The 11,210-nt window shown below is 42.9% G+C and overlaps 1 long non-coding RNA gene across 4 annotated transcripts; it reads right to left on the bottom strand.

Moving 5' to 3' along the window:
* Positions 1 to 90: 90 nt before the first annotated feature.
* Positions 91 to 10,989, bottom strand: LOC147379931 (uncharacterized). Of its 4 annotated transcripts, XR_015165029.1 has the most exons (4): positions 10,278 to 10,729; positions 7,331 to 7,416; positions 3,475 to 3,595; positions 91 to 398 (listed from the first exon to the last, which is right to left on the bottom strand). It is a non-coding gene; the product is annotated as an uncharacterized LOC147379931 (long non-coding RNA). The 4 variants fall into 4 exon arrangements; XR_015165033.1 differs by lacking the exon at positions 7,331 to 7,416 and having other exon boundaries at positions 10,278 to 10,744; XR_015165028.1 differs by lacking the exons at positions 3,475 to 3,595; positions 7,331 to 7,416 and having other exon boundaries at positions 10,278 to 10,989.
* Positions 10,990 to 11,210: the final 221 nt, after the last annotated feature.

Raw genomic sequence — 11,210 nt, 5'->3', positions numbered from 1 at the left:
TTTGGGTCAGTGTTTCTAAAACTTTGATCTTTATAAATAACCTCGTATCAAGCCATAGGCCAACAAGAAACAGATGGTACACTCAAATTGTGTAGTTTGAGAATTTATTAAGAGGACTGTTTACAAAGGTGTTGGCAGGAAGTGAGGAAATCACGAGGGACAGTGCAAGTTCTGTGGGGCTGGGGGCAGTGGGAGCTGCTGTGCTCTGTGTCTGAAGAGGCCAGAGGAGGAAGCACCAGAGTCTGGAGACAGACAGATCTGCAGGACCTCTGGTCAAGGGTCAGTGAGGGGGCAGCAATCCTGCAGAGAGGGAACCGAGTAAACAGATTCTCCATCCTCAGTCTTCTTTCTTCCCTCATTCTCCTGTTGGTGTGCCACTGAGTGACTCCAGCCAGAAGCTGGAAGGCAAGAGGCGCGTTGATGTGGGGTATAAAACCGAGCAGAGAAGGTGGGAATGGCTGGGATGGCCGTGGGAACAGAGAGACATGGCGCACACCTTCACTACCTTCTCCATAGCCAGGTACTCCTGGATCCCTCTGCACTGAATGGTTTTGCCTGTGTTGTGTGTGTGCTCAGTCGTTCCAGTCGTGTCCAACTCTTTGAGTCCCCCTGGACTGTAGCCCCCCAGGCTCCTTTGTCCATGGGATTCTCCAGGCAAGAATACCGGCGTGGGAGGAGCAGGGGATCTTCCCAACTCAAGGATGGGAACTGTACTTCCTGCGGCTCCTGCACTGGCAGGCGGATTCTTAACCACTGAGCCACCTGGGTTTGGCTTAAGTCTTAACAACAATTTTGACCATTTTTAAGTGTATAATTTAAGTAGTATTAAGCACATCCTCATTGTTGTGCAGCCATTACCACTATCCATCTCCAGAAATTTTTCATCATCCAGGACTGAAACTTTGTCCCCATTAACCAACAACTCCCCATTTGCCGCTCCCCTCAAATGCTGGTAACCACCATTCTAATGTTTGTCTCTATGAATTCTACTCTTCTAGAATACCTGATGCAATCATACACTGTTTATGCCTTTGTATCTGGCCTGTTTTACTTATGTTTCCATGGTTCATCCATATTGCAGCATGTGTCAGAATTTCCTTCCTTCTCAAGGGTGAATAATATTTTATTGTGTGTATAAACCACATTTTGTTTATTGTTTCATCCATCAGTGGACACTTGGATTGCTTCCACCTTTTGGCTATTGTGAATAATGCTGCGAAGAATATGGGCATACATATAGTGTTTGAGACAAAAAAAAAACCCTAAATAAACGGGCTTTGAAAGGAAACTGCTGACTTGCCAATTCACTCTCCACAATAGAGGCTGGGCAAATGATGCAAGCAGCAGGCTGCAGCTGCATCCGGGCTGAGTCACCCAGGTCATCAGGAGGGAGCGCTTCAGTCCTTGTCCAAAGCCCAGGTGACACAGTGTGAACGCTCACAGACACACTCTGCTTTCAGCACTGTCCACCCCAGTCAGTAGAACAACTTGAAAAATCTTCTTCAATATATGGACTTAAGAGGTTTTATTTCCCCCTCAAAACCCAAACCCTTCTTTCCTTTTATCCTTCCCTTTTTTAACTCCACCCAGGTTCCCAGCAAGAACCTCCCTAGAGGAAAGGGTGGAGGCAGAAAGCAGAGCAAATGCCAGTGTGACTGAATGGAAAGCTGAATTTAGGGACCGTCCCGAATGCCCTGTGCTGAACCTAGAAATGTAAAGGCCAGAAGTGATCGCAGGGAACTTGATTTCTAATTTTAAAAAGGTTTTACAAGACTATCCTTTTTTGCATATGTATTAAATAAGGTTTTAGGGAGGGGAAAAAAAAAAACCTCCCTAGAGACAGACCTACCCTGAACTGAATGAGGCTGTATTTCCTGTTCTCTTACTTTAAAGCACTGTTAGACTCTCACATTTTATTTTGCTCCCCATTAGAAACTAGATCATTACCATACATGGAAAGCCAGTTTCCCTTATAAAAATAAATACGAGAACATAACAGTGTTTAAAAACTCCAACTAGCTCCTGTGGCTTGCTGAAGGCTCTATGCCCCAGGCCTGCTTTATTCTTATTAAAAAGAAAAAATTAGCAAGTGTGAGAGAAATGTCAAAAACTTATCAACACCAAACAGAGACTTTCTTCTGTGCATACGATCAGTGGACTGAAAGAAATTTAGAGCCTGACTAGCAAATTCACCATGAGATCTGATGTTATTTAATGCTGGGTCTATGTGCTACACTGCCTATGCTCTAGGAAACCTGCCTTTACGTCTGTGGGATGTGTGTGGAGTTAACAAAAGGGGAGAGGTAACAGAACTTGCCTGATGGCAGGGCAAAGGCAGAGTGTGGGTCTCTCATTCACACCCATGTCACCCCCAACTCCCGCTGAGATGGGGTTTCATGAACAGAGACTGTTGTTGTTCAGTTGCTAAGTAGGATCCAACTCTGTGACCCCGTGAACTACAGCATGCTGGGCTTCCCTGTCCTTCACTGTCTCCCAGAGTTTGCTCAAATTCATGTCCATTGAGTCAGTGATGCTATCTAACCATTTTATCCTCTTTCGCCCCCTTCTCCTTTTGCCTTGAATCTTTCCCAGCATTGGGGTCTTTTCCAATGAATCGGCTCTTCGAATCAGATGCCCAAAGTATTGGAGTTTCAGCTTCAGCATCAGTCCTTCCAAAGGATATTCAGGGTTGATTTCATTTAGGATGGGCTGGTTTGATCTCCTAGCAGTCCAAGGGATTCTCAAGCATCTTCTCCAACACCACAGTTCAAAAGCATCAATTCTTGGCACTCAGCCTTCTTTATGGTACAACTCTCACATCCATACTTGACCACTGGAAAAACCATAGCTTTGATTATACAGACCTTTATAGGCAAAGTGACGTCTCTTTAATTCAGGAATCGGCCCCTATACTTATGTGACACTAAAAACATTAATTCTGGAGGCTTCTTCTCTCTGGCTACTATTCTGAGTATGTTCAGTTTGTACTGCAGTCCCCAGAGTGGGCTCCATTTACTAGGCTTCTTCCCCCGACGGCACGTGGTTCATTTGTTCTTTGTTAATCCTCCATTGCGTCACCCAAGAGTTGCTTTAGGGTTACCTATAGTTCTTCAGAGTTTAAAAATCGGTATTGATCCAGATTGCTTGCTTTCTTGTGGAGTTAATTTTTTGAACCTGAATGAACTTTCCATGTAACACAATTCCTTCACATATTATTATTGTAGTCTCTCCAACCCATCAGAAATTTTTCACATCCTAATCTTATCTTAAGGAATACTTAGTGCTCCCTCTAAGCTTTATGTCATTTAAATCTATATCTATATGTAGATATATATATATGACGTTTTTTGTAGACTCCTATATCTATAGATAAGAACTTGAAAGGAGGCCAAGGGTAGAGACCTACTTCTGTGTTAGTTGCTCATTTGTCTCTGATTCTTTGCGACCCCATGGACTGTAGCTCCCCAGGCTCACCTGTCCATGGAATTCTCCAGGCAAGAATACTGGAGTGGGTTGCCATTCCTTTCTCCAGGAGATCTTCCCAACCCAGGGTTCGAACTCAGGTCTCCTTCATTGCAGGCAGATCCTTTACCAACTGAACCACCAGGGAAGCAGAGATAACAAATTGAAATCAACAAATTGATTTATCTTAATCAAATGTAATTAAGATCAATCAATACTCTGGACTTTTGTATATATTTCTAACTCATGTTTACCTTGGTACTTACATATTATGAGAAAGGTTTCAATTCTTTATATATACAACAATACCCTGATTAAAATATGATTAATTTAACTTTAGCATGACTTAATTCCTGGAAATGCAGGCTCCTAATAATTGCTATTTTATTATCTAAATACATCCCAGCAAACTTTTTAGTGAATTATTCTTTGCTGGGAATCAACATCAAACTTCCTGATCTCTAATTTTAGAGTCTCTGCTTTCTGGTTACTGGAGAGAATATATGTACCCACGATCTTCTAACCTTCTCTTTGGGATTATCTAGTGATCACTGAATAAAGACCCCAGTTACCCAGTGAAGTCTTTCTAAAGCAAGATTATAATTCAAGGTCTGAATACTGTGGTTGATTTAAAGCAGTTGAGTGATTTCTTTTCAACCTTGGTCTCCCTGTTACGTTCACCCCAAACCAATACATGTTCATTTTGACAAGTCGGATTGTAGACACACTTTATGGTTTCCATGACCCCAAGGTAATGAGTGTCAATAGCTTGATGTATGTCCTATATATCTTTCCACATCAATACAAATATATACACACACGATTATTGGACTTTTTTTGTTTGGGTTTTTTTTTTTTTTTAAACAAAGATGAAATCATAGCACACACTATATTCTGTAATTTTCCTTTGTTATTCACAATATATCATGAATATTCCTCCTGGGCCATACACAGACTTAATTTATTCCCTGAATATATACATTCCAGAGCATGGTCATACCATAATTTAGCCAGCCACTTTCTTGGGATGAATATTAAGGCTGTTTCCAGTTTTCTTCAATTACAAATGATGCTGCAATAAGTATTTTGTAAATTTATTTCTATAAGATATATTTCTTTGGTGAGAATAGCTGGGTCAACAGATTACAGCAAAAGTTTAGTAGTGCTGGATTACTTTCCAAAAATGTCATATCAATTCACATACATTCTGACAATGGTTGAAAGAAATAGTTTCTTTTCAACTACTTATTCAAGTAATTGCTTCACCTAAGATCAGTAACCCAAATTTCTCCTCTGGAGTTACCACATGGTATTCAACACTTTCCAAGTTGGCCAACCAGTTGGCCATCCATGAAATTGGAATAATGCTCTTTCCTTCAGAAGAATAGGGGCCTGAAATTTTGTTACCTTTTAAAAATGACATTCATTTAGACACAGTAGTCCTCAGAGCAGTGAAATTTCCTGTAGGTGAGCTGTGATGAACTTTTAAAAATGAAGGCTATTGTTGTTATGATTATAAAATTCAACTAATTTAAAAAAATATTTATTTGGCTGTGCTAGGTCTTAGGTACATGGGATCTTTGATCTTCAGTGCAGCATACGGGATCTACTTCTCTGACCAAGCCTTTGCTTTGGGAACATGGAGTCTTAGTCACTGGACCACCAGGGAAGTCCCAAAATTCAACTAATATTAAAAGTTATGAAAGAGAAAGTGAAAAGCTAAAACTTCCCGAGCATTTAGCATTCTAATCCCTTTACATAAATTATCTTATATAATCCTCCCAACAATTGTATGTATTACTTCATTTTACATATGAGAAAACTGAGGGACAGGAAAATTAAACAACTTGTCCATGGTTAGACAACTAGGTTCAGGGTTCACACCAAGCTGTCTGTCATCTGGGCTCTAACCACCACATTATACGGTTGTGCATATAAACTTGCTCAGTTGGTTTCTAGAACTTAGATGTCTTAACCAATGTCTCTAAAGAAAGATCTCCTCAGTCTGGCCCCATTCTATCTAACTAAAATTACTTGCCATTCCCCCGAGTGTGCTTAAGCCAGTATCCCCTAAAAGATACTGTGGACAATGCCTTCTCCAAGCCTTTGCAGCTGCTGCTACCTCCATTCAGACTCTGCCAGTCGTTCTGGGTCCACTTCCAGCTCTCTCCTCTGGGAAGCCCGGCCACTCACAGGTCATTACAGTTGGTATCTGTGCAGCCTTGCAATGGTGGTGAATAGCTTATTCCATGTTGATCAGGCTATGTTTTCTCTTTCTCTGTGTCTTCCACATCGTAAGCATGCAATAAAAGCTCTTTTAATTAAAGATAATGCTCTAAGGCTATAGACAAAGAGAGAGGATAAGGCACAGAGAGGCTTGACTCTAAAGGTTGGTGTCTTTTCATAAGTTTTAGGAATGGCCTTCATTTATTCAACTTGTTTTAAAATTTCACCTGCCATTGTTACACTTTAACCTTTAAAAATCTCTGCAGAGGAAAGCTCTGGTTGTGCATATAAATATAAATACAACTCTTCCCAAATTGCTGCATTCTCATCCAGTCCTTGATTTCCTTGTTGAGTGTTTGGGGAATAGATGGGGAAACAGTGGAAACAGCATCAGACTTTATTTTTTGGGGCTCCAAAATCTCTGCAGATGGTGACTGCAGCCATGAAATTAAAAGATGCTTACTCCTTGGAAGGAAAGTTATGACCAACCTAGACAGCATATTCAAAAGCAGAGACATTACTTTGCCAACAAAGGTTCGTCTAGTCAAGGCTATGGTTTTTCCTGTGGTCATGTATGGATGTCAGAGTTGGACTGTGAAGAAGGCTGAGCACCGAAGAATTGATGCTTTTGAACTGTGGTGTCGGAGAAGACTCCTGAGAGTCCCTTGGACTGCAAGAAGATCCAACCAGTCCATTCTGAAGGAGATCAGCCCTGGGATTTCTTTGGAAGGAATGATGTTAAAGCTGAAACTCCAGTTCTTTGGCCACCTCATGTGAAGAGTTGACTCATTGGAAAAGACTCTGATGCTGGGAGGGATTGGGGGCAGGAGGAGAAGGGGACGACAGAGGATGAGATGGCTGGATGGCATCACTGATTCGATGGACATGAGTCTGGGTGAACTCCGGGAGTTGGTGAGGGACAGGGAGGCCTGGCGTGCTGCGATTCATGGGGTCGCAAAGAGTCAGTCGGAGACGACTGAGCGACTGAACTGAACTGAAATGAACTGAAGTGACATTCTGAAAGTGACGTACTGCTTTCCCTAGCCTTAAACACACCTCTGACCTCACTTTTGAGCACACCCAAGCTCAGTGGTGATCATCTCAGTCCTGCCTCTTCTCCAGAAGAGATGGCTTCCTCCTTCTAGAGGAGAGTTTAGAGGTGATGGGAACATTGCTGTACCTGAGTCTTTCCATGCTGTTTGAAGGCCTTAAAATCCTCCCTGATCCTCAGTATTTACCCTCTTATTTATGAAACCATACTGTTTAATTTTTGTGGCCATTCAGTATATTGACAGCAACCCAAACTCAATTCATGCAAAATCAAATCAACATCTCCCCCAAAGTTATTCTTCCTCTCCTTAGTGTAATAGCCACCACCATCATCCAATCTCCAGGCTTGAGGCCTGAGTCATCTTTGACTCAGAACATCATAGCACTTGCTAAAATTAAAAAAAATAAAAAAAATCTGTTTCTTAAAAAATTGTCTGTTATCTGTCCCCTCCTGTCTGTTCCCTCAGATATGTGGTAAGACCCTGGATCTGACACCAAACTCAAACTAGTCTCTTTTCCCCCAGCTTCTTTCTCCTCTAGTCCATTCTATTTACCTGGGCCAGATAACCCTACAAACTCTTTTTAAACTTACCAGTCTCCTGCTCCATAATTTTCACTGATGTCCTTAGAATAAGGGCTTCATGGCTTCCCTGGTGGCTCAGAGGTTAAAGCATCTGCCTGGAATACGGGAGACCCTGGTTCAATCCCTGGGTCGGGAAAACCCCCTGGAGAAGGAAATGGCAACCCACTCTAGTACTCTTGCCTGGAGAATCCCATGGAGGGAAGAGCCTGGTAGGCTACCGTCCATGGCGTCGCAGAGTCGGACACGACTGAGCGACTTCACATTTCACTTTCACTTAACTTCTTAACCTAGACTTCTGGAACTTTGTGGCTAAATTCTTATCTCTTTTCCTTGATTTCTTTCTTACTCTTTAGCAAAAGAAATCCTTAGCCCCTGATGAGTTGATTCACTATAATTATTATTATTATGTTCTTTAAATAACCTTTCACATTAGTCATCAAGCCACAGAGTGTCAGAGGAGGAAACCAAGATCCAAAAAGATTAAGGGAGTTTCCCAAAGCTGTTAGCCACTAGAGGAAAGCATTAGAATTCTCCCATTTATATTGTACTTCCAAACTTGGGCATTTCTATTGGGTTTTGATAAATTTAAATGGCTCTTCATTACATGTGAGTGTGAGCTTTAATAACATTTTGAAGATAAACAAGGGACAGTGTTTATCCGGAAGTAAATCCTTGCTGCTGCCTTGAAGCTGTGGATCTCTAACATTTATCCAGGCCTAAGCCAGTACAGATTCTTAGTTTAGACAGAGCTGGAAGGTGGAGAGGTGGGAAGAAATCTAGGTAAATACCCTATGAAGAGCAGCCTCATATATGGCACCCCTCTTCAAGGCACTGGGATCAGACTGACTTAACTAGAAACATCCCTTCTCTCTTGCAATCACCAGGCCTCTCAACTTTAAAACTCCCACAGTGTTCACTCAGCCCTCCTGGTTCGGGCTTGAAACTGAAACTACACAACCTCAGGATTACTTCCTTTGACTCTCAACCCAACCTTCAATTCAGAAGTTACCCTCTGCTGTATTTCGTACAGCAGTTTCACTGGAGAGTACAGTGAAATGGGTAAAACTGGAGACAAATAATCATAAAACCAGAATATTCACTCATTCAGCAAACGTTTACTATAAGCCAATGATGTACCATGTATCAGGCACCATTCTGAAGGCAATCTTCTTCTTAAGAACTACAACATAACCGAATGCTTACTATGTCCCAGGCATGTTTAAGTATATATACTTAAACTCTTACAACAAACATATGATATAGGTTCTTTTTTTTTTTTTTTTGTACTATTTAACATATGAACAAGGTAAGGGGCTGAGCAGTAAAGTTCCTAGACAGTGAATGAAGAGGTTACATGGCAGAGCTGAAATCTGAAACCAGGCAATCCAGCCCCAGAGCTTCATATTCTTACCCCTACATTAACACGGTGTCTTAACCCAATGTCTACTTATGTCATTCTCATCTTCTTAAAAAAAAACTAACATTTACTTATAATGACAAAATGTCTGGCCATGTGCTAGACGCTGGGAATGCAAATACAAATAAAATGGAAAGGACTATTCTCTTCAGAAACTCACTCATTAGCTCATAAGTGAGCCATCACGAGCCAGTGTTGGTGGTCTATAATTTACTTTAAAATACTTCAGCTAGGGCTTCCCTGGTGGCTCTGGTAAAGAATCCGCCTACCAGTGTAGGAGACACGAGTTCAATCCTGATCTGGAAGGATCCAACGTACTGCAGAGCAACCAAGCCCATGCACCACAACTGTTGGGCCTGTGCTCGAGAGCCCATGAGCTGCAACTACTGAAGCCCACGTGCCCTAGAGCCCATGTTCCTCATCAAGAGAAGCCACTGCAATGAGAAAGCCGGGCACCACAGCTAGGGAGTAGTCCCACTCACCACAACTAGAGAAAAGCCCGTGCAGTAATCAAGACCCACAACAGCCAAAAATAAAAATAAACAAATAAAAATAGTTTACAAAATACTTCAGCTAAACAGTGTGATACATGAGTCACCTTTAGTCACCATTCTAGGAATGTTTGATCAATTATCTAAATCAGGAATAAATACTTTAGGGGAAGTCATCTGACATTTCACCTAAGCTCACAGTCCAGAGGCAGCTACTATAATCCCTTCAATCCTCTTCATGTCCCCATGGCCCCATCTCAACCCTCAGAACCCCTGGGAAGCATTTAGAACTACAGATTCTAACTAAGCCCAGGGGCCCTCGAAATTCAATTGTAACTGGTTTGCTATAGGACCAGTTTTATATTGTTTTATATATTTATATTTCAAACATTTTTGTTATGAGACATTTCAAACACATATAAAATTAGAAATATAGAATAATGAATTTCCATATACCTGCTATCCAGCTTCAACAATTAACAACTCTTGGGGCTGTCTTCTTTTGTCTATGGCATTGGTGTTTTTAAAAACTTCTCAGTTTATTTTAATATGCAGTCAGATTTGGGAATCATTGATCTAAACAAGTAATCATTGCTCTAAATAAACAAATAAGTGCAATCACTGCAAACAAAGAAGCATGCATTAGACATAGGGGAAGCGGATGATGAAGGAAAAGGGCTAGGGTTTCCATAATTCCTCACTGGATCTCAGGGTTTCCGGGGCTAAACCATCCCTTGGCAGCTCTGATGTCTGAGACTCTGCTAGGGGGTGCTTCTTTAGCTTGGCCTGAGGATCCTAGGCTGGAAGCTGGAATTACATGCTCACACACCCACAAAATAAAGGCCTTCTCAAATATATATCCGTATTTAGTTGCATTAAAGTGGAGTTTACTAGGTTAGATAAAATAACAGTATAAACAGGGTGCTTTTTTTTTGTTTGTTTCTAATGTTTATGTTTGTGACTAAGGAAACAGACGTTGAAATAAATTAGGAAGGGGGGAAAGGAAAGAAACAGAAGGGGAGCCGAGAATAGTGAGGAATCAAGTTACCTGATGCAGTGGGGCAGTGCACAGCCCCTAGCGCGCAGCTGTTGTGGCTGGCCTTACCCAGCGACCTGTTACCAGGCAACGGTTGCTGTGAGACCACTAAGCCAGAAGATTCGAGCGGTGATTAGTGGTCCCGCTTAGCGATTGGTCGGCACCCGCAGTAGACTGCACCCCCAACCGGCAACTGTCAATGAGCAACCGTTAGCGGTGCCACTTGGTCATTGGTCGGAGTCACAGTAATCCCTCCCCAGAGCGAGCAACCGTTAGTAGCACTGCTCTGCCAGTGATCAGAGGAGTGGTCGTTGTCCAAAGGAAAGTGAGGTTAAGAGGTGGGTCCTGGCTTCTCTGGGGCCCTCCAGCTCACCCGGCCTTAGGCCATCGGGTGAGCTGAGAGGTCCGCGGAACAGGCTTGGAGCTGTGTCCTGCAGGGCTCTAGAGCCCTCCACAGGCCACACACACTGGCTGGTCCCAGGCCTTGAGGTAGTAGTGAACCTCGCCCCCATTCCTGCCTCTGTGACCTAATATCAGCGGCAGTCTACGGGATCTGGCCCCCTAAATGCTATTTGGGTGGCCTGAGGAGGCTGAGGGCTATTTGGGTCCTGGACGCCTGGCTCCCTCAGCGATGATGGCTGGGCAGGGTCTGGGGACCTGGCCCTGAGGGAGCCACCAGTTGAGATCTGCTTCTTCAGCACTGGGAGGAGGACCCCGACTGGGTGCTGGACTAACGTTCCTGGGCAGTGTAACCGGCCAACGCAGGGACCCCCTCCCCCAACCCCCCACCCCCCACCCCACCTCCTCTTAGCCAGGGCCTGGACCTTGGAAGGTGAACTTTGAGTCCTGGGACCTTGCCCTTCCTTGTCAGAACAGACTGTTTGGTGGAGTTTTACAAGAACATAGTTAACTGACCGTAACTGATCTCCAGAATTAAGGATCTGA

Source organism: Bos grunniens, chromosome 1 (genome assembly GCF_055505025.1).
Source record: "Bos grunniens cultivar Pamir isolate PY7600 chromosome 1, Bosgru_T2T1.0, whole genome shotgun sequence".
In the NCBI taxonomy this organism is placed as follows: domain Eukaryota; kingdom Metazoa; phylum Chordata; class Mammalia; order Artiodactyla; family Bovidae; genus Bos; species Bos grunniens.
This window is presented reverse-complemented; position numbering and strand designations above follow the sequence as displayed.